We start from the raw sequence: 18,975 nt of genomic DNA, 5'->3' as shown, positions 1-18,975 counted from the left end.
CATTAATTCTGATTCGGTAAGATAGTAATTCCTCTAATTTCGGTCAAACCAATCTAGATTTACCTGTCCACGATCTTAGTCAATTAAGGAAACAAGATAACGGTGATGAATCCCAAAAGCTAGCCCAATCTCTAGCAGCATGTTCGATCCAAAAATATTACAAACTCGCCAACAATATTAAGAAGTGGCAAACAACTCCTACTCTCTTATTTTGTTTCCCTAAAATTATCACGTGAGTCATGGTGATTAGTTTCCTAAACTAATTCTGATTCCATAAGAGCATTTCCAACAGAGGGTAGATTTATCTATTTTAAATGACACGTAGGATTTTAAATCTCCTTTTGCATAAATCCATCTCCAACAGTAGGGTCATACAATTTAGGAGGGAACAATTACTAAATATGAAGGTGTTCAGGAAAGTGTTATTTACATCTCCGATTGTACCTTCACGTCATATTTTTAACTAATTTTCTTTTAATTTTAAGGGTTAAATTCTCATTGTTGGAGATGATTTTTTAGATTTGAGGTCTTATATTTACTCTATGTTTAGACCCTATAAATTAAAGGACTAAATCAAAAATTCACATAGGATTTTTTGCACCTTCTCTGGGAGATGTTCTGAGTAGTTTAATAAGGAAGCATCTAATGGCTTGACTACATGTATCAAATCAATAAAAATTAAGATCATTCTCAATTTCATATTCCATTCCTCTCCACCACATGCTGATCCAAAATTCATAACACACCTGCCTACATAAATTAAAAAGAAAAAATCAATGTTCACTAATTCCACCATGATGACACCATCTTAACAAATATAGCATTGAGATAATTTAATTTACTAACTTAGGAATTCTTATAGCTGGCTATTAATTCCCGTGTATAAGGCCTAATGTCAGACTAATATGCTTGCGACAAAATAACTAAATTTTAAATTTAAGAAAAATCACCAAGATACTCTTTTGAGGAAAAAGACTAGTTTATCCTCAATAGTAAAATGACGCAAATATCCTTTAAAATTGGGACGAATATTATAACCTCACACAAGGTAACACAGAGACTAAGAAATTCAAGCTAAAAACAAAAATACAATTAACATTTATTATTGGTTGCGCAACAACTAGCTCCGAAAGGATCTAATTGCTGCTCTGATACCAAACTATAACACCCTGATTTTTGGGCCCGAATTCTTCCCGAATCCATTGCCCGAAGCCCCGAAGTGCTACGTCGATGTCATAGCCAAAGTCCGACTACTAAGCCCAAGCTCATTAAACAATTTATTTGGGCTAATTTAGTTTTGTTCGTTTTAGAAATTCTCTCGCAACAGAATACTTAGAAAATTATTCAGGAAAATCTAACCGTTGATAAGGGTATCCTAGCAAGTTTATGTGGACTTATCCAAAATTCAAACAGAATACTTCCATGCACAGTATGGAAAAAATAAAGAGAGGGAGTATATCCTTGCCTTAATCCACTAGTAGGATTAAAAGAAGTGCCTGGGATTCCATTTAACAGAACAACTATTGATGTTGTGGAGATGCATTGTTCTATGAGAGCACAAACATCTTGAGAGAAACCAAAAGAATTCAGGGCAGTTAGTAGAAATTTCCAATTAACCCTGTCAAAGGCTTTGGACATGTCTATGTTTATTCCTAATCCTCCTGTTTTTGATTTATTTTTCTTAAATGAATAAATAATTTCATGTGCTACAATAATATTATCATGTGCATCCTGCTAGATGCTAAGGAAAAAGGCACGAAGCATCACAATCAAGTTGTGTTGTGAAGAACATCCTTATGGTCATCAAGAACACCATAGTTCATTTCCTTAGACCTTTGTTTAATAGCCATATCGTCCTTAACATTGTCAGATCCAAAGGAATTACTGGAAGAAAAAGAAGCAGAACAGTTACCTGAAACATTTTATTTTTTGCCTTTTAGATCATTCGTCTCAGCCTATTAATGAGAGATTTAAATTAAAGATTATTTTGCCAATACCAGTGTGACTAACATTTCTGTGGAAGTTTGAAATAGTGCAATTATGACAATGAGTCACATACGAGGCATTCTTCAAAGAACAAGTTTGTTTTATGAAGTTATCCTTTTGTTTAAACAAATCTTGAAAGTGGCCACACATTTGAGAATCCAATACAAAGAATTTTGTAGAAATCATCTTATTCTCAAGTTGGGAGGAACAAGCCTTTGAAGAATGTTCGTTTAGTCTGCAGTAACCGAACTTGCCATTGCAGGAACTTCAGAAAGGAGTTTCAAGTGAACATTTTTTCTTAGGTTATTTATTACATTGTTTCATAGTGTGACCTTTCTTATGAGTTATGACAACTGAAGCAGGTTTTTTGAAATTGGATCAATTATAACCTTCTTGAGTGGTCCAGAAACTGCTTTGGAAAGTTTTGGATCATCCTTTTTCTCACAAGATTGAGATCCTTGAAAATTCACATTCTCTATAGTTTATGCGGGGGAATGTGGATGAGAGTCTTTCACCTGATCATATCATGATTTTAGTATATAGACATCTGATAGACACACTTTTGTGGTTGATTTGATCTCAATTGTCTATTTTGTTAGTACCTATTTTGTATTTATTTTTCTATTTTGTGTATTTGTAGGTGTTTCTGGAGAAATAAACTCTTGTGGAAAAAGTTGCTCGAGAAGTGATGTTTGCACCCCACCCCCACCCCCGAAGAAAATTACTAAAGGAACCCAAGAAATGTGTTAAAATCATCCAGGAGAATTGATAAAGACACCAAGAAATTGTTAAAGGCACCTCAAAAATTACTAAAGGCACACCAGCAAGGATAAGGGGACAACACCTTGTTCTTCAAATTCAAAACAAAAAATGGCGGGAAAATCTGGCTTTAACTACCAAAATTAAGGTTCAATTTTTGAAGTTGTTTGGGAGAGATTCAATGGCTGAAATCGATTGGATTGACTTGTTTGAGGTAAACAGGGATGATATAGTGGACTGATTCAATTAGATTGGGCTAGAAAATCACCGCTTGAAGAAAACAGGGTAGGAGTAATACTCGGGTTTTCTGTTGATTGACTTGGGGGGGGGGGGGGGTATCGTGGAGGTATCGGCCTGGAAATATTTTGACTAAATCTACAAGGTGTTGGCAACTTGCTGGAGTGTGCTAACTGGGAGGAAACATCATGAGAAGAAATAAGAGGAATTATATCACGTAAATTTGGCAGGGAGTAAAGAAAATTATTCGGGAGTTATTGTCGAGATTTTGATGTCCTGTCATGTATAAATAGGAGTTGTGGAAGCCAAAGGAAGTTACAGAGTTGCAGAGAGATGAAAATCAAGTTGTAGAGTTCGTACTCTGCTGTTGCGTAGAAGAAGAATAGGAAGAACATTAAACCAATAAGAATTGTCGTTCTTAAACTGTTATCTTTTCTCACCTTTGCTACTGTTGCTTCTGCGGTAGTCTTACTTGTAACAAATACTTCTGCAATGTTTATCTTAAATTTGCAACACTTACTTAATAACAACGATTTTGTAACGTCTATAAAGCGTGGCGATTTTCCGATTTTAAGTATTTTCTCTCCTTTTCATCTTTGTAAATAATTTTTGAGCCATGCATGAATCAATATTTTGAGGGGTTGTTTACCATGATGAGGTGACTCTCACTTAACCAAGGCAATTTAAATATTTTATTTTCTGTAGTTACTTCATTTAATTCACTTAATTATTGTTCTTACAGAGTTTTAAATTGTTTGCATAATTTTCCTAATTACTTGTGGTTTAATATGATAGGTTATACTTTGTTAAATCAATTGATAGTCTATGCTTAGTGAATATAATTAATATTTGAGAACATGCCTGATTATTAGTGAAATTAGAAATAAAAGGACTTAAAAGGCGAGTAGGATTTTGAGATAGTCATAACATCATTCCATCATTTATAGTAGTGGAATCCAGTCTCTTGTTTTTTTTTAAAAAAATCTTGAAATCAAATAAATATAGCCCAAATAAATTGTCATAACAAAACTAAATTAGCCCAAATAAATTGTTTAATGAGCTTGGGCTTAGTAGTTGGACTTTGGCTATGACATTGACGTAGCACTTCAGGGTCCTCATAGGAAAATCTAACCGTTGGCAAACACATAAACTTAAACAACCCTTATCTAGGTGCCCCGCTCTTTATGGATAAATCAAAAATAAAAACTGTTGAGCCAATTTTGGATAAAATGGAATACAAATTTCAAGGCTGGAAAGGAAAAGTTCTTCCTCAGTCCAGCAGAATGGTCCTACATAAATCAGTTTTAGCCAATATACCTACTTATCAGATGAGACTTTTTATTCTCCCTAAGAAATTATAAACAAGATAGGCGCCATTCAAATAGACTTCTGGTGAGGTAAAAACACAGGTACCAGAGGTTTCTATCGTAAAGCTTGGACAAGTATTTGTAAACCTATGCATGAATGTGGCTTATGATTTTGAGACGCTCACAAATTTAACTTACCAATAATTGGAAAAGTTGCATGGTGACTAGTTCAGGAACCTGATTCTCTCTGGGAAAATACTTTAAAATCAATATACTTTAAAAAAAAAGTCCCTTAAAAGTAAAACCACCTGTTAGAGCATAGATCGGTTGAACCCACCAAGCGTTGGTATGTCAAGTTTGGTTGTCATATTATAGTATCAAAACTCATCTAGAGTCGCTTGATTATTTACTAGAGTCAACTTTGTTTAGGTTAGACTAGAAAGTCTATGAATGTTGAGATGTACAAATATTACTCTGAAGACCTGAAGAATGTGACGAAGTAACGGCTGCAACGAAGACATCATCCTTCCTCTTGAGGTTAGTAATATTGACTTGATCTTGTTTCCATTCCTAACGTATCTTTGAAGTCGTATTATATTGAAAACATAACGTGCGAAGCTGTATATATAATACTCTTGCGATTAGACTTGTTCATATCATTATGATCAAACCGTCAAGGAAATATATTATGAAGTATAACGCCTATCTTATGAACTTCGTAAATACGACATCAACATAATCTATGTATCTAGTTACTTGATTATGTGTGGGATATAGGTGCGATTTCATCCTAAAAAACTATGTATTATTACATTAGTTTAAGGAAGTAGATTTATGAACTTGTTTCATAATCGAAAGGGAAATCATGAATGTGTTGGTCCGGTTATTTATTGAATATCTTTTGGATGACCAATGCTAGATGACAAGGTAGAACCTATCTTGACTTATGTTGAGAATCAAGGTATAATCGGTCATAACCTATAGTGTGTATCAAGGTGTAAGTGGTCACAGGATGATTTGGAAAGTAAAGTGTAATCAGACACAAGATATATTGGGAAGTAAGGTTTAATTGGTCACAAGCTGAATTGGGAAGCAAGGTGTAACAGATCACAAGCTACTTTGGGAAGTAAGGTGTAACCGATCACAAGCTACATTGGAAAGCATGGTGTAACCGATCACAACCTGTCTTGGGGAGCATGGTATAACCAGTCACAACTAATATTGTGAGTCATGGTATAACCGGTCCCAAGAGCAAAATCGAGTTTCCAAAGTTCACATATTTCTTCATGGTTGTGTGTGAATTAGGAATTAGGGTTTTCTAAGAGAAACTTCTAGATGTCGACATTGTTTGAACATGTACATAAACTCTTATCATTAATTGTTCAAAGATATTCCTTGATACTCAAGGTGATCCCAAACCGAAATATTGAAAAAGCATTTATTTATGATTTTCATAATATATATTTTAATTACCAACGATTAAAGCATATCATCTTGAAAAGGTTTATTAGTTAATGTGATAAACTAATAATAAAAACTTTCTAAGAGAGTTTTTGAAAATATTGTTTGGAATTTAATTGGAAACAGGAAAACCGAAATTAGGTACTTTATTGCATATCTTGAGAATATTTTCAGTTTTGGAATTTTCTTGTTGTCCAAACAACCTTGGTCTATAAATACTTGAGTTTGCATTGCATACAAACCATCCTAAGAGCCAGGAAAACTTCATTCGTGTTGTTTCTGGTGGAGTCGTCTATTCGGAGAGGAAAGTACCCTAATTAGCATAAATCTCTTACGACCCCTCGTTTAAAGACTTCCGTGGGATCAAGAAGCTCTATGAGTACCGTTGGTGGGAAACTAGATAATTACGTTGTTATTTTAGTTTTCGATTATTGATTTTTGATTGACTAACGGTTGTTGAAAATTTGATTGCACCTAGTTTGATTCTTCTTGAGAGCCTTCTCTTCTGACATAAGGGTCACTCAAACTAGATCAAAGTAACGACGGGATCTTTAGAACCATTTGCGGATCTAAAGACATCTTGTGATGATCCACTGTTAAGAAACTCCGTTCTGTATATGATTGGTCACAAGAGGATTCAAGTTTGGGTTTTGCAGGTTATTGAGAATGCAATTGAAGATTTAAAGACGGAGAAGATTTTCTAATTAGTTTTCGTATCTTGTGAATTTGTGCACACATCTTGATCGTCTAGGATCCAACTAGAATTGTGTTTGTCTTTGATATACTTGATTGTCTAGTTGTGTAAGATCGACATCACCTTATAGTTACTGTTTGAGTTCTATATTGTTTGATTGCGAATCCGGAAATTGGTTATTTCGGTAATCAAGGTTTGAATAGATCTAACCAGACAAAGGAGTTTATTAGTTTAAACAGAAGAGCCTTTGTTGACAACTTAATTATATCTCTCACCAAAGATTGAATAGAGTGGTTACCAAAAAATTTTAATCATTTTCTATTTGGAATACGGGGATACTGAGGAAACTAGGTAGCTAGGGGTAGTCTACTTGGTCTCAACTATACGAAGTTGGCACTAGATTTTGTATAACGGTTTAATTATGAAAGTATTCAAAACTGGACTAGGTCCCGAGTTTTATTTTTTGCATTTGCGGTTTCCTCGTTAACAAAATTTTGCTGTGTCATTTAGGGGTGTAAATAATACCCGAAAATACTCGGCCTTCCTGTACCCGCCTGACCTCGCATGTACCCGAAGTAGCCCAAAGCCTGTTATGGCCCGTGATGGGCAACCCGGCCTGGCCTGGATTAATTTATTGGGCGGTTTCGGGCTTTGCAATTAATTATGATGCCCGGCCTGATACCCGGCATGGTGCCCGGCCTGAAACCCTTCTATGTGCCATTAATCATTTAATATCCTCTTAAAAAGACTTAAAAGTTACCATTTTATAATTGTCAATTTTCTGTCAAGAAAAATAAAATATATAGTTGTTTTTACTTATAATTAGCCTTTTAAAAACATTAATGGTAATAAATTTTCTTATTAGAAAGTTTATTGTACTCTAATTAATTATTTATTATAAGCTAAAATTAAAAGTTTGTCATTGTAATTTAAATATAAAATAATACTATCATTTACGATATGCAATGTTAGAAAGGAAAGGATATTGTATTAAAAATAAATACATTTAATACCATTCATTTGAAAATTTAAACTTAAAATAAAAGAATTTTTTTTCAAAATAGTGGCATGTCCGACCCGATCTGGCCCGCCCGTATAAAAAACGGACTTTGGACGGTCTTTGGGTAGCAAATTATCTACTTTTACCCGGCCTACCCGGCCTGAATTTGTTTACGGGCTCACAAATGTTAAGCCTGGCCTGCCCGGCCTGTCTTAGTTTTTGGGCCGGGCGGCCTGGCCTGCCCGAATTTACACCCCTAGTGTCATTTACTTTATTATTCCGCTATTATAATTCGTTTATTATAATTTAAAGTAAATACACTTGTACGTTAATTCCTAGTCACTTGATATTGATCATATAGTGTTTTGGTTTAATACCGTACCTATTATCGAGTGAACATTTTGTTGTTGTATTGTAACGATTTCATATCCATAAACGATCACACAAAGTGTATACCATAGTTGTCGTATTGTCTCGACTTTTTTCCATAGACGATCACACTTGGTATCGGACTTAAAGGTTGATATTCGAAAGATTGTGGTGTATTTGGGTACCCTCATCTTTTCACCACCGGATAAAGGTTCATAGACTTGAAAATATTTGTGTAAATGTCAAGAGCTTATTAACCAATACAGTATATGGGAAGTAGAGAACGGTCTTAATATCAATATTTGGGAAGACAATGGGGTCCCGGGTATAGATGAAAATATAATTCAGTATCATATCCCCTGTAATAATTTTATAACTTGTGGCAGATCTTATAGATCTTATCACTAAAAAGTGGAGTTTCCCTCCCATCCACGCTTCATTTCCAACATGCAGCTTCAAAAATCAGCGGAATCCATTTGTTTCTAGATAAATCAAATACTCAAAAACAAGATAAGCTTAGATGGACCTTGACAAAATCAAGAGTATGCATTCTTAAATCAATGTATGATAAGCTTAATGAGGTAGGAACATAAATTGTCAGTTTATCTCTGCCGGAAACTTTCGGGATAACTCTGTGGAAATTTAACATTTCACAGACCATAAAAGTTTTCTTCTGGAAATGTATCTAGAATTCTCTTCCAACTAACACAAAATTATTTGGAAAAGTTAAAGACATTGATCCTTCTTGTCCAACGTGTGGTAAAGAATTAGAAACAATATAACATTTGTTATTTCATTGCAGATTTGCTAAATCTATTTGGGAACAAGAACCGAATCCAATAAGAATTCAATTTTACCCAGCTACTAAGATCCTTCGACCTATGTAAAATTTGGTTTCACAATTCAAACCAGGTAATAACAATAGGATTGCTTCTAACTAAAATATGATGATTCATTTGGAAAGAGAGATGTAACAAAGTATTTGAAGAAGATTCAAAAATAGCTTTTCAGTTGTCTTTAGATATCCAGAGAGACATTTTATATTGGTCTAGAAAAACCTTTCACAAAAAGGACAAAAACAACTCTAATAAGAAACCTAAAACCCCATGGACAGCTCCAGAGTCTCATTGTCTTTAGATCAATGTAGATGCACCATGGTTTTTAGAATTCTCTTATTCTAGTTTTGCTTTAATCCTAAGAGATGATGCAGGTGAAGTTAGAAAAGGAAGAGCAGGACCATCATCAAGCACAGGCCCGCAAGAAGCAAAAGTTGTAGGTATACTGCAAGCAGCCTAATGGGAAAAGGAGAAGAACAGTAAGCATCTCAGTATCGAGGGTGACTGTGAAAGTCTGCTCAACCGTCTCATTAGAAAACCATCAGAGGTCTCATGGTGCAGCAAAATTATTTTGGAGGAAGCAGATAAAGTAGCAAGCTATTGCACAATTTTTTTGGATTTTTCTTTTGTTTCTAAGACATGAAATGCAGTAGCGTATTCCTTACCTAAATTTGCAAGAATTTTAAATTCTGAAATGGATTGGTCTCACAATCCCCCGACAAAACTCTTAATAGATAAATATAATATAAGGAGGAACCTACCTTCTATATTAGATGACTCTACTATCTCTATCTATCAAACCAGAGAAATCAATCAAGATTATTAAACCATGGTGATGATTTTGATCAAATCGCATCTGAAATCGAAAAAAATCATGCTTCTTAGCATTCGATTCTTGTCAGAAATTTGGTATTAGTTTGATTTAGTTTTATTTTATTTTTTTCCGAATCATTTTTCTATCTCATTGTTTGAGTCAAGACTTGACTGAGGTTTTGTTTTCAAACCTTACTAATTCTTATGAGGTTAACAAGTTTTTTCATCGCACCCTAAATTCAAATCCTAACTTTGAAAAAAGTAAAAATTTGAGATACTAATATGAAGATAACGTAGATGAAAAAAAAAAAAGAATAATTTGCAAGAAAAGATTAAATACAGAGAGATTTCTGCAGACATGATTTATAAAAGAATTATAAACAGATGTACCCCTATATTTACATCCGACTTAAAAATGTATCCCCGTTTTTTTTCCCATTTACAAATATACACCTGTTCTCAGTTTTCCATCCATCTCTGTTACCTTTTTGAATTTCTCGTGAAAGTCAGTCAACATCTCGTTGACCGAGATGAGATGTTTAATGTAATATTATAGTTTTGTCCTTTAGGTTCAGCACTTTTTCTTCTTTCTCAAAACAAAAGATAGTTGCATTTTTTAAATCAAGGAGCCGGTGGGAGCTGAGGGATAGTCGCGGCGTGAAATTGGAATTGTACAGAGAAGTAGAGATGGTTGAAATCGAGATGAGGTTGGTGACTGACGTCTTGTTCTTTATCTTTCGACCAACTGAACTAAGAAGTGAAACTGGTGATTATGTGGCAAGGATTTGCTTTTGTGATTTCGTAATTATTTTCGAGAGGTTAAAAAGGGGTATCAGAAATTAGCACCATCACGGGAATTGGCGTAAGAAGCAATTGCTGATTTGGGTTCAGATTTGTTTTACTTTTGGACTGATTTTATGCCTGAAAAACAGCGCTGAGTGGCCACTTTTCCGATGGTTTTAGGGCGATGTTTGGTCGAGATTAAGTTGTTGTTGGAGTTCATAAATGGTTATGAATGTGTGGGGTGGATGAATCTCATATTTTCAGGTCAATACAACTATAAAGAGGAGCCCAAATCAGTCTCAAACATACCTTGAGACGAACATAAAACTGCCCAGAAATTGTCCAAGGAATTGCCTGAAAGAAGAATTCAAGAGAGGCAGAAAATGGAAGGTTAAGATGTTGTGGACGAACTTTTGTAATGGCCTGGATTTGTTTTGTCCTGGTACAATGGGAAGTGTTGAGTTGGTTGCAACCAGATGGGGAAGAAATCAAAAGACCAAGAGAAAGCAAGCTAGTGTAGTGGGTCGAGTTTTAGATGGTTAAAAGGTGCTTTTGACGCGCTGTTGGAATAATGGTTAGATGGCTGAAATGTTCAAGTACAATGGAAATGGAATCAAGCTTCGAATCGAACTGGTGGTGCTATACATATGTCTAGAAAGTGACACGTACGTCTTTCATTATTAGTCAAAACAGTGCCCAAAATAGAAAGTGGCATGTACGTCTTTCATTCAACAAAAAAGCTCTTAATATATTTAGCTAGACTACCTAGATTACGAGTGATGTGAATGAGGGTCGTATATAAGAACCCCGTCTTACTTGTTCTTTTATCAAGTTTTGTTCTGTTTCCAAAACTACTGAGTCCTTATGCGGTTATTTTTAATAAATTCAACCATATGCAGGTATAACGTACAAAATTTGTAAACTCTATACTAGTAACAAGGACAAATATTGATAAATGGCGAGGGGTATTGATCAGTACATAATAACATAGTAGAAAGACAAGAGGATTGAGTAAAACCCTACCAAAGTAACTTCTTCTTTTTTCATGTAAAAAGTAGGCAGTACGATGGAACTTTAGTTGAGCTTATTGAGTCTGATGTTGGTATATATCAAAGTTAGGAGACGGACAGATCTAAGTTAACGAATGAAATCCGCGAGTTGTACAGATAACGAACGAATGAACTCAGTGATGTGAAGGACTCAACAGTCTTTTCAGTGGACTTAACTGTATATATGGAGGATAACTTTCCGTTAGCCGTTTTATCAAAAAAAAGTCAAAACAGGATACATCTGTAAAAGTGAAAAAAACGGGGATACATCTGCATGCGCACAAAAAAACAGGGATACATCTGTATTTCACCCTTTATAAAAGGAATGAAGTAAAAGTTTTATGTTGGGTTTAGTAAGAGTTCATATAATGTAGTACTAGTTTACATCGAGATACCTTAAATTCTCAAAATATTTATCGTTTTGGATGAATGTTAAAATATGAAAATGAAAGTTGTATCGTGTTATTATTGGTTTTAAAAAAAGTAAAATTTTTAAAAAAAAAAACGGTTCTTTTTGTAGTTTTACAAAGAGATCGTAATGCGCGGCCCCGTTTGTAGGGGTGCACAAATTTACTCTATGGTTATGTTTTTCCGAGACATCCAAATGAGAATTGCACCGAAGATCCCAGTCGCCAGTGGAGATGCTCGCTCGCTCGCTCGCTCACTCCCTCTGTCTATAGTAGTATAATAAACCAAGAGCATCTTATCTTCCCTTACTTTCTCTCTCTTGGTCTCCGTTAATATCTCGAATTGATCGGATAGAATTTAGCCACGCTGTTTAACCGACTCTCCATATCTCTCTCAAAATGGGATGTTGTGGAGAGGAAGAAGTAGATGATATTTTTAAGCAACTCATCCCACACAACCAATCCGAAAGCCAAGCTGAATCCATGGCAGATAATGGATCTTATGAAGTTGTGATTTCACCTATCAATTCAAATTTCCATGCACTGATTTGCAAAGACATACTTAGAAGCATATTTGAGTTATTACCTTCATCAGATCTAGCTAGAGCTGCTTGTGTATGTAAAGTATGGAATTTAGTAGCTTCTGATCGAGAAATTATGACTAGTAGTTTTAAATCGTTATGGAAATTGAAGCGTGTTGTTGGTAACCCTAGTTCTGGTAGTTTCTGGAGAGATAATAGTATTGGTAAATTTGCTATTTCTCATCGATTGGTTCGTGGTGATTCTGTTACTAGCCTTGCTGTTAAATACTCCGTTCAGGTATTTCTTACCATCCATATATATGTGTAGTTTCACTGTTTAGTAGATATTGGTTTTGAGTAATATGATTAATGGTAAATTGTGGGTTGGAAATTGGGAAATCGTGTATGAACCTTATAGTTTATGCAGCTAATGAAGAAAAACTATGCAATTCGAAAACCTGAAAATTGCAAAACGTCAGTGTGGTTATGTTATAATTCTCGTGCTAGGGAGAGAACATCTTCTTTGAGGTGGGAGCATTCGGGTGTTTTGTTTTTACTTTATAAGGTCTGGTATCTCTATGAGTTTGACGAATAGATACTCCCTCCGTCCCACTATTAAGTGACCTAGTGTATAACTAAAAATTTAGTTATACACTAGGTCACTTAATAGTGGGACGGAGGGAGTATTAGACAAAAAACATTGCCTTTTGAGAATGGATGCATAATGCTCATGCAATGGGGCAAATTTTTTTTTTGTCCCACTCTTTCTAGGGTACCTCTCAAGAGTGTATCTGGATCAGAAGAAAAGACAAAGAAAGGCAGAAAGACCATAGGGAAGACGCCTTTATTTCGTAACTACAAACAGTCTTGTCAAATCTACTAGAAATCTAGAATGCATCCTTAGATTAGAAAGTCAATAAATTAATGGTGCTAAGGGGGAAATTACTTTGATAGTTTAGGGCTTTGCTTCGGGGAGAGGTGCCAGACATCAGAGGGTAGGTGCTTTTGAGTTGCTTCACAAAATGGTATTTATAAGAGCTTTGTGGGCTTCTATGAATTGACAGTAGATATAAGTAAGTTAACAAGGTTTTATGTGGGATTCAGTGTCATTGATTTTGCAGTAATTTCTTTCACCTTGGATCCTTGGTTTTGTTTGCATTACATTCATTTGCTAAAGAGTACTTTAAAATTTGCAATTCGTCCTTAAGAATCTGTTTGCTTCAATGCATTTGTTTGCATCGTTTGAAAATGTGTAACTTTTCCAGTTTGTCCTTAGATTCAATGTACTTGTTTGCCTCACTAAGAATCTGTTTGATTCGTAATTTGTAGCAGAAAATATCTGACATGGCAATATTATTTACGTTATATGGTTTATGCAGGTGACAGACATAAAACGGTTGAACAATATGATGAGTGAACACGGAATATACTCAAGGGAGAGGTTGCTAATCCCGGTTTGCAACCCGGAAATTCTTCTAAATGGGACATGTTACATTGAGATAGATGCCCATGCAAAAAGGGAAGTTGCTGTTATTTATTTGGATGGTGAACCTGATCCTGAGGGAAACCACAACTGTTTATTGGAAGGCAGCCAGTGGTAGCAGCAGAGGTAAGAGAAGGGTTCTTGAGTCTATGAAGAGAAGTATGCGAGTGGATGATGGGACTGTGGAGTACTACTGGTCTATTACGAATGGCAACCCTCGAGCTGCATTTTCAGAGTTCTCGGAGGATCTTAGGTGGGAGCACCAGTCTGGATTACTCTAGGTATATGGTACATTGGACAAACTGAGTGTGTCCTTCTGAGCATCTGGGGACTTTTAGATAAATCAAAAAAGGTTTATGCTATTTAATCTTGCCGGGCCAAAAAAAAGTCCTACAATTGCTGGAATTTTTAAGTGAACCAAAAAGGAGTTAAGTACAGTTCTGTACCATATTTCAGTATCTTGCGTGTAGATAATATTACACATGTACATGTCAAATAAATTGCTGACATATTAGTAGTCAGTGGTCTACCTGTGATGAAAGATAAATTCTGTTATTTGTTTTTGGTCTCAGCTCTTGCTAATTTGTTATCCCATATTTCAGTATCTGGACTGGAACAAGTTCAGAGGTTTGGAAAGGGCTAATTTGTTGTGATCTCAATTATTTCGACAATGTCGAGCTAAGAGTAAATATTCTTTAAGTGCGTTACATCGCCTTCGTGGCTATTAGGCAGTGACTAATGTAAACCTTATTGGTACTAGTCCAACTGCATGTGCATAGTTTACTTTTTTAACAACATCAAATTCGTGATATTTTTTTTCGTAAAATAAAATTCAATATTCTTATTTGTACTCATTACATAGATAATTCAAAGAGGTTCCCTCGTTACGTAGGTAATTCAGAGAGCTTTCCAAATATTAAGGTTGAGATGTTTGTATTTACATCTAACTTATCCGTCCTCTCAATGATCACACACGACCACCTTCCTAACCAGCAGGAGTAAGATAATTTGTTTTCTTTTGAAAATCAATTGTTCGTGTCAGTTAGGAAATTCATTCAAAACCCGCAACTGAATTCTCAATTAAATATCAAAAAATGATCTAACAACTTTAAACAAACTTGTTAAGCCTCTAAGAAAGTGAAACATGGCGGTTAGTCAGTTACAATTTATTGAAAACCCAACAAAAATCAGTTTAAACAAGATTATAATTTGAAAGAAGATTTTTGTTAAAGGGAGAGCAAAAGGTGATCCGAAGAGAGCGAAAATCGTAATTGACTCGCTGATTCGGACATATCCGATATAATTTTATAACTCCGCCCAGACTACCCCTATTAAATATTCACACATATACTTCCCGCACAACTCCACCACCAGCTGATCAAGAAAAAAAAACAACCACCAGTACCACCGTCGTTCCACCATCCTTCAGAACATCGAAGTTTTTATTTTTGAACCAAAAAATGCAGAAAGGTATACCATTAAGGAACAATTAAATGCAAACACAAGAAGCAATAGTAAATCCCGATGCTATGGTGCGTATTTGAACTTTAAGAATTAGAATCAGTATCAAAGACCGAGTTTTGCCATAGCTTGACAAGATGAACACTATCCATGTGAGTTCTCGTAAACTATTGGATCCAATGGTTACTGCATCCAATTTTGATTTCATTGGTAAAACGAAACATTCTCTGATCTTTATTTTATAGGAAATTAAAGATTGATCACAAAGTAGAAATTTATAGATGCTTCACAAATTTCGTCTTATCTGGTAAAGATTCTTTTTCTAAGAGTCGGAGAAAGAAAGTGACGAGAGCGGTGGTGTTTTCTAGGGTTTGGAGTAGTGAAGGTGTTTGGAGAATGGGCGTCTTTCGTTTGTTCAGTGGGTGGAAGCATCGAGGGTAATTTGTGTCTGAGTTATAAAATTATATTGGATAGGTCTAAATCAGCGAGTCAATTGCGATTTTCGCTCTCCTCGGATCACTATTTGCTCTCCCTTTAACAAAAATCTTGAAAGAAACAAACAAAAATTAAGAGACTTTGAACTTATTTTTTAGGGGTATTTTACATTATCTCCCCTTCAAAGATTGCTAATTAAGAAAACCTCTCATAGAGATTAAATATTTGAGAAACCTTCTATCCTTAGGTTTTTCACCCCTTTTCTAGTTAGTTGAGTCACTAGCTTTCTCCTCCTAGATTAACGTTCCGCGTGACTTTTCAACCAAAATACTCTCAGTTTGACTTTCACACTGGACGACCAAGGATGAATGATCTTTACGGTCTGATTTGACCCAAAAATGATCGTTCAACAGTCGAATTTTCTCTCTGAGGTCAGACTGTATAACCAGTTATCTAATAACTGAAATCATCCCACTAAAAGAAAAATCTCCACTCTTACAAGCCGAAGAGTAGAACATTCGTTGCTAGTAGATCAAGCTCTACATGCGATGGGGGATTCATCATCAGATTATACCTGCAGTGTAAGTAGATTCACCATTAGAGGAGGTAACTCAAAATACTATATTCATAGAGAGGAGGATATTAACTTGTGCTCCCTCCGCTGCAAAGATCATTAATAGCTGATATGAAACCAAAAAAAAAAAAGATCGAAAAACATAGTAGCATAACATACTTTTCTCTTAAACCAAAAAAAACGTGATATCGCAAGTTAATCAAAGCCTCCATCTTGGTGGTTTAAAGATTTGAGAATGTGGTCGGTTGTGCTATCTCATTCCATCAGGCATGGATCCATACATACTCTGGTAGTTACCAATAGTAGCAGACCTTGTAGCTGACTTTGTGGTGAAGACCTTCCTCCGCCCCTTCCTTGTGGTGTAGTTGTTGTTGTACCAAACAACAAATATTCAAAAACTATACCTCTACCAGGTGGTGGTGGTGCAACAACGACTCTCCCTCCTCCTTCTGGTTGTTGTTGTTATGGTGGTGGTGTAGCAAATCTTCCCCTTTTATTATGGTGGCAGTGGTGGTGCAGAAGCTCCGCTCCTTCCTTGTGTTGGTGAACACCTCTGCCTCTGCCTGTTCCACTACCAACATATGGTGGTGCACCAGTTTTCTTGGATGAGCAAGTCCTCACATTGTGTCTTAAAAACCAACAATGGTTGTAAGCTCTTTTTCCCTTCTTGTTAGATTCTTCACCTTCAATATCAGACCTAATTCTCTTGATTCTTTGTTCTGTCTTTTCCTTGGACTTAGGTCTAATCACTTCCATTCAAATGAATTGAATACAACATTCAATATTTCACCAACTCGACTGACCCACAAAACAACATTTATTAAATTGGATGAGTTAGTACAACTTACCTCAACCCAGTTATCTTCACTAGCACATGGATTCACGTGTTCTGCATATGTTTTTTCTAGTATGAAACTTTGTGATAATCATGCACCAAGCTTCCAGTAAAGGTTTAGATCTTTCATCCAATAACCAACTATTGAAACTTTCAAAAAATTTGTTGGTTAAGTGTTCACATTTGGAAGTAGTATCAAATGTAGATCTAGCCCATTGGTGTGATGGAACATCTTGAGACCACTGATGTGCCATAATATCCATGTACCTATGATGATCTTTGTACTTATATGACTTTCTTGCACCTAATGTCATTGTTTTCATATCAGTTCCCTTGTGTTTCATCATGAAATTTTCAAACACGTGTCTAAAACAAATCTTTGCCTATTTGTAGAAAAGACAACTTGAAGTGCTGGAACTAACCCCTTATGTCTATCACTAATGAATGTGATGTGTTCGTCTGCACGTCAAAATTAATTTACTTTCTCACTACCTAAGATTTATTATGAAGTACTAGATAAGAACGGATCGTTCCTACTGAGAGGTCTAGGTCGTTTTTTGTTACGATTACTTATATGGAACAAGGGGGGATTTTCTGATTTTATCTAATTTAAACTACACTAAAAGCTAACAAGGAAAATTAAATAACCAAATCAAACTAGTAAATCACAGATATGAAGATATTGGTCAAGGATTTGGTATTCATTCACAAACATGTATTTGTAACAATAATTAGAATTGATATTTAATCTCAACTTAATCAAAATCCCTATGATACCTTGATAGCAAGGATATCCCGCTAATTTCCTGATTTCATCACACTTACATAGAACGACGCAAGTATGAATTCTATCTAGAAAATAACCTAACGTGGAAAGTGCACTAAATAAGTTTAATTCCCTAAAAGCATTAAGTTCCGTGAAATCAGGCTTATCAAAGTAATTTAACGTGTAAAAGCACTAATCCAATTTAACAAAGGTTATGATCCACTAGTGACTACTAGGATGTATACAAGGAATATTCACAATTATGCTACTTGTAATTAGAATTATTTAACGTTTACATATTGAAAACCCTAATCTAGCAATAGAGATGAAACCAAACTCTATTGATTCCAGACTCAACTAAACAAGCATTCAAATCGCGTAACAATATTAACAATGAATCGTAAGGGATAAAGTATAGAGACAAACTAATTTATTGAATCAAAACTCATGTTTGAAAACCCAACTTATTCTTTAACAAAAAGAAAACTAGCTAAACATGTCAACGGAGTTCATCACAAGAAGAAATAAGAAAAAACATGTCTAAACCTTAGAAAACAAATAGTAGAGGATATAATAGGAATAAAACCCTCTCTTTTATAGTCCTCAAATTCCAAAAGGATACCATTCTTTCCAAATTTAGGCCAATCCCTCACAATCATCCAAAGTCCATGTCCATCTACTTGTCCACCAAGCCCATATATGAAAAGCATCTCTCTCGAATTGTGTGCCAAAACTGTCGCCGGAAATTTACCGGAAATTACCGGAGTAATCCTATCAGTAGCCTGAATATGCTCTGTCCAGTCAACGAAGTCAAACTAACGACTCTGCTGAGTGTAACAGTCTCTAACATTCAGGAATGAAGAGTCAACTACCGAGTCAGATGGTCTGATTCGGCTGATTGGGTCTTACTCACTGAGCTAGGTTGGATCAGTGAGTCAACTCGGCCGACTGATATTCAGCCAGAGTTTTGTCTGTTTCTGTGTAATTCCCAACCCATTTCTGGCCATACTCAAATATTTCCCTGCATAAATTACCACAATCATTCCTAACAAACATCCAATTCTACTCCAACTTCAAACTCTAAGCCATTCTATTGCCAGTTCCATCTTATTCTACACATTATTCATTCATTCAGACCTCCCTTGCACAATTCAAGTACATACTGCAACAACAACAACACAATTTAATTGGTCAATTCA

At 35.4% G+C, this 18,975-nt stretch overlaps 1 pseudogene; it reads left to right on the top strand.

The window, feature by feature from the left end:
* Positions 1 to 11,984: 11,984 nt before the first annotated feature.
* LOC113319227 lies at positions 11,985 to 14,412 on the top strand (annotated as a pseudogene).
* Positions 14,413 to 18,975: the final 4,563 nt, after the last annotated feature.

Source organism: Papaver somniferum, chromosome 10 (assembly GCF_003573695.1).
Source record: "Papaver somniferum cultivar HN1 chromosome 10, ASM357369v1, whole genome shotgun sequence".
NCBI classification, from domain to species: domain Eukaryota; kingdom Viridiplantae; phylum Streptophyta; class Magnoliopsida; order Ranunculales; family Papaveraceae; genus Papaver; species Papaver somniferum.
This window is presented reverse-complemented; position numbering and strand designations above follow the sequence as displayed.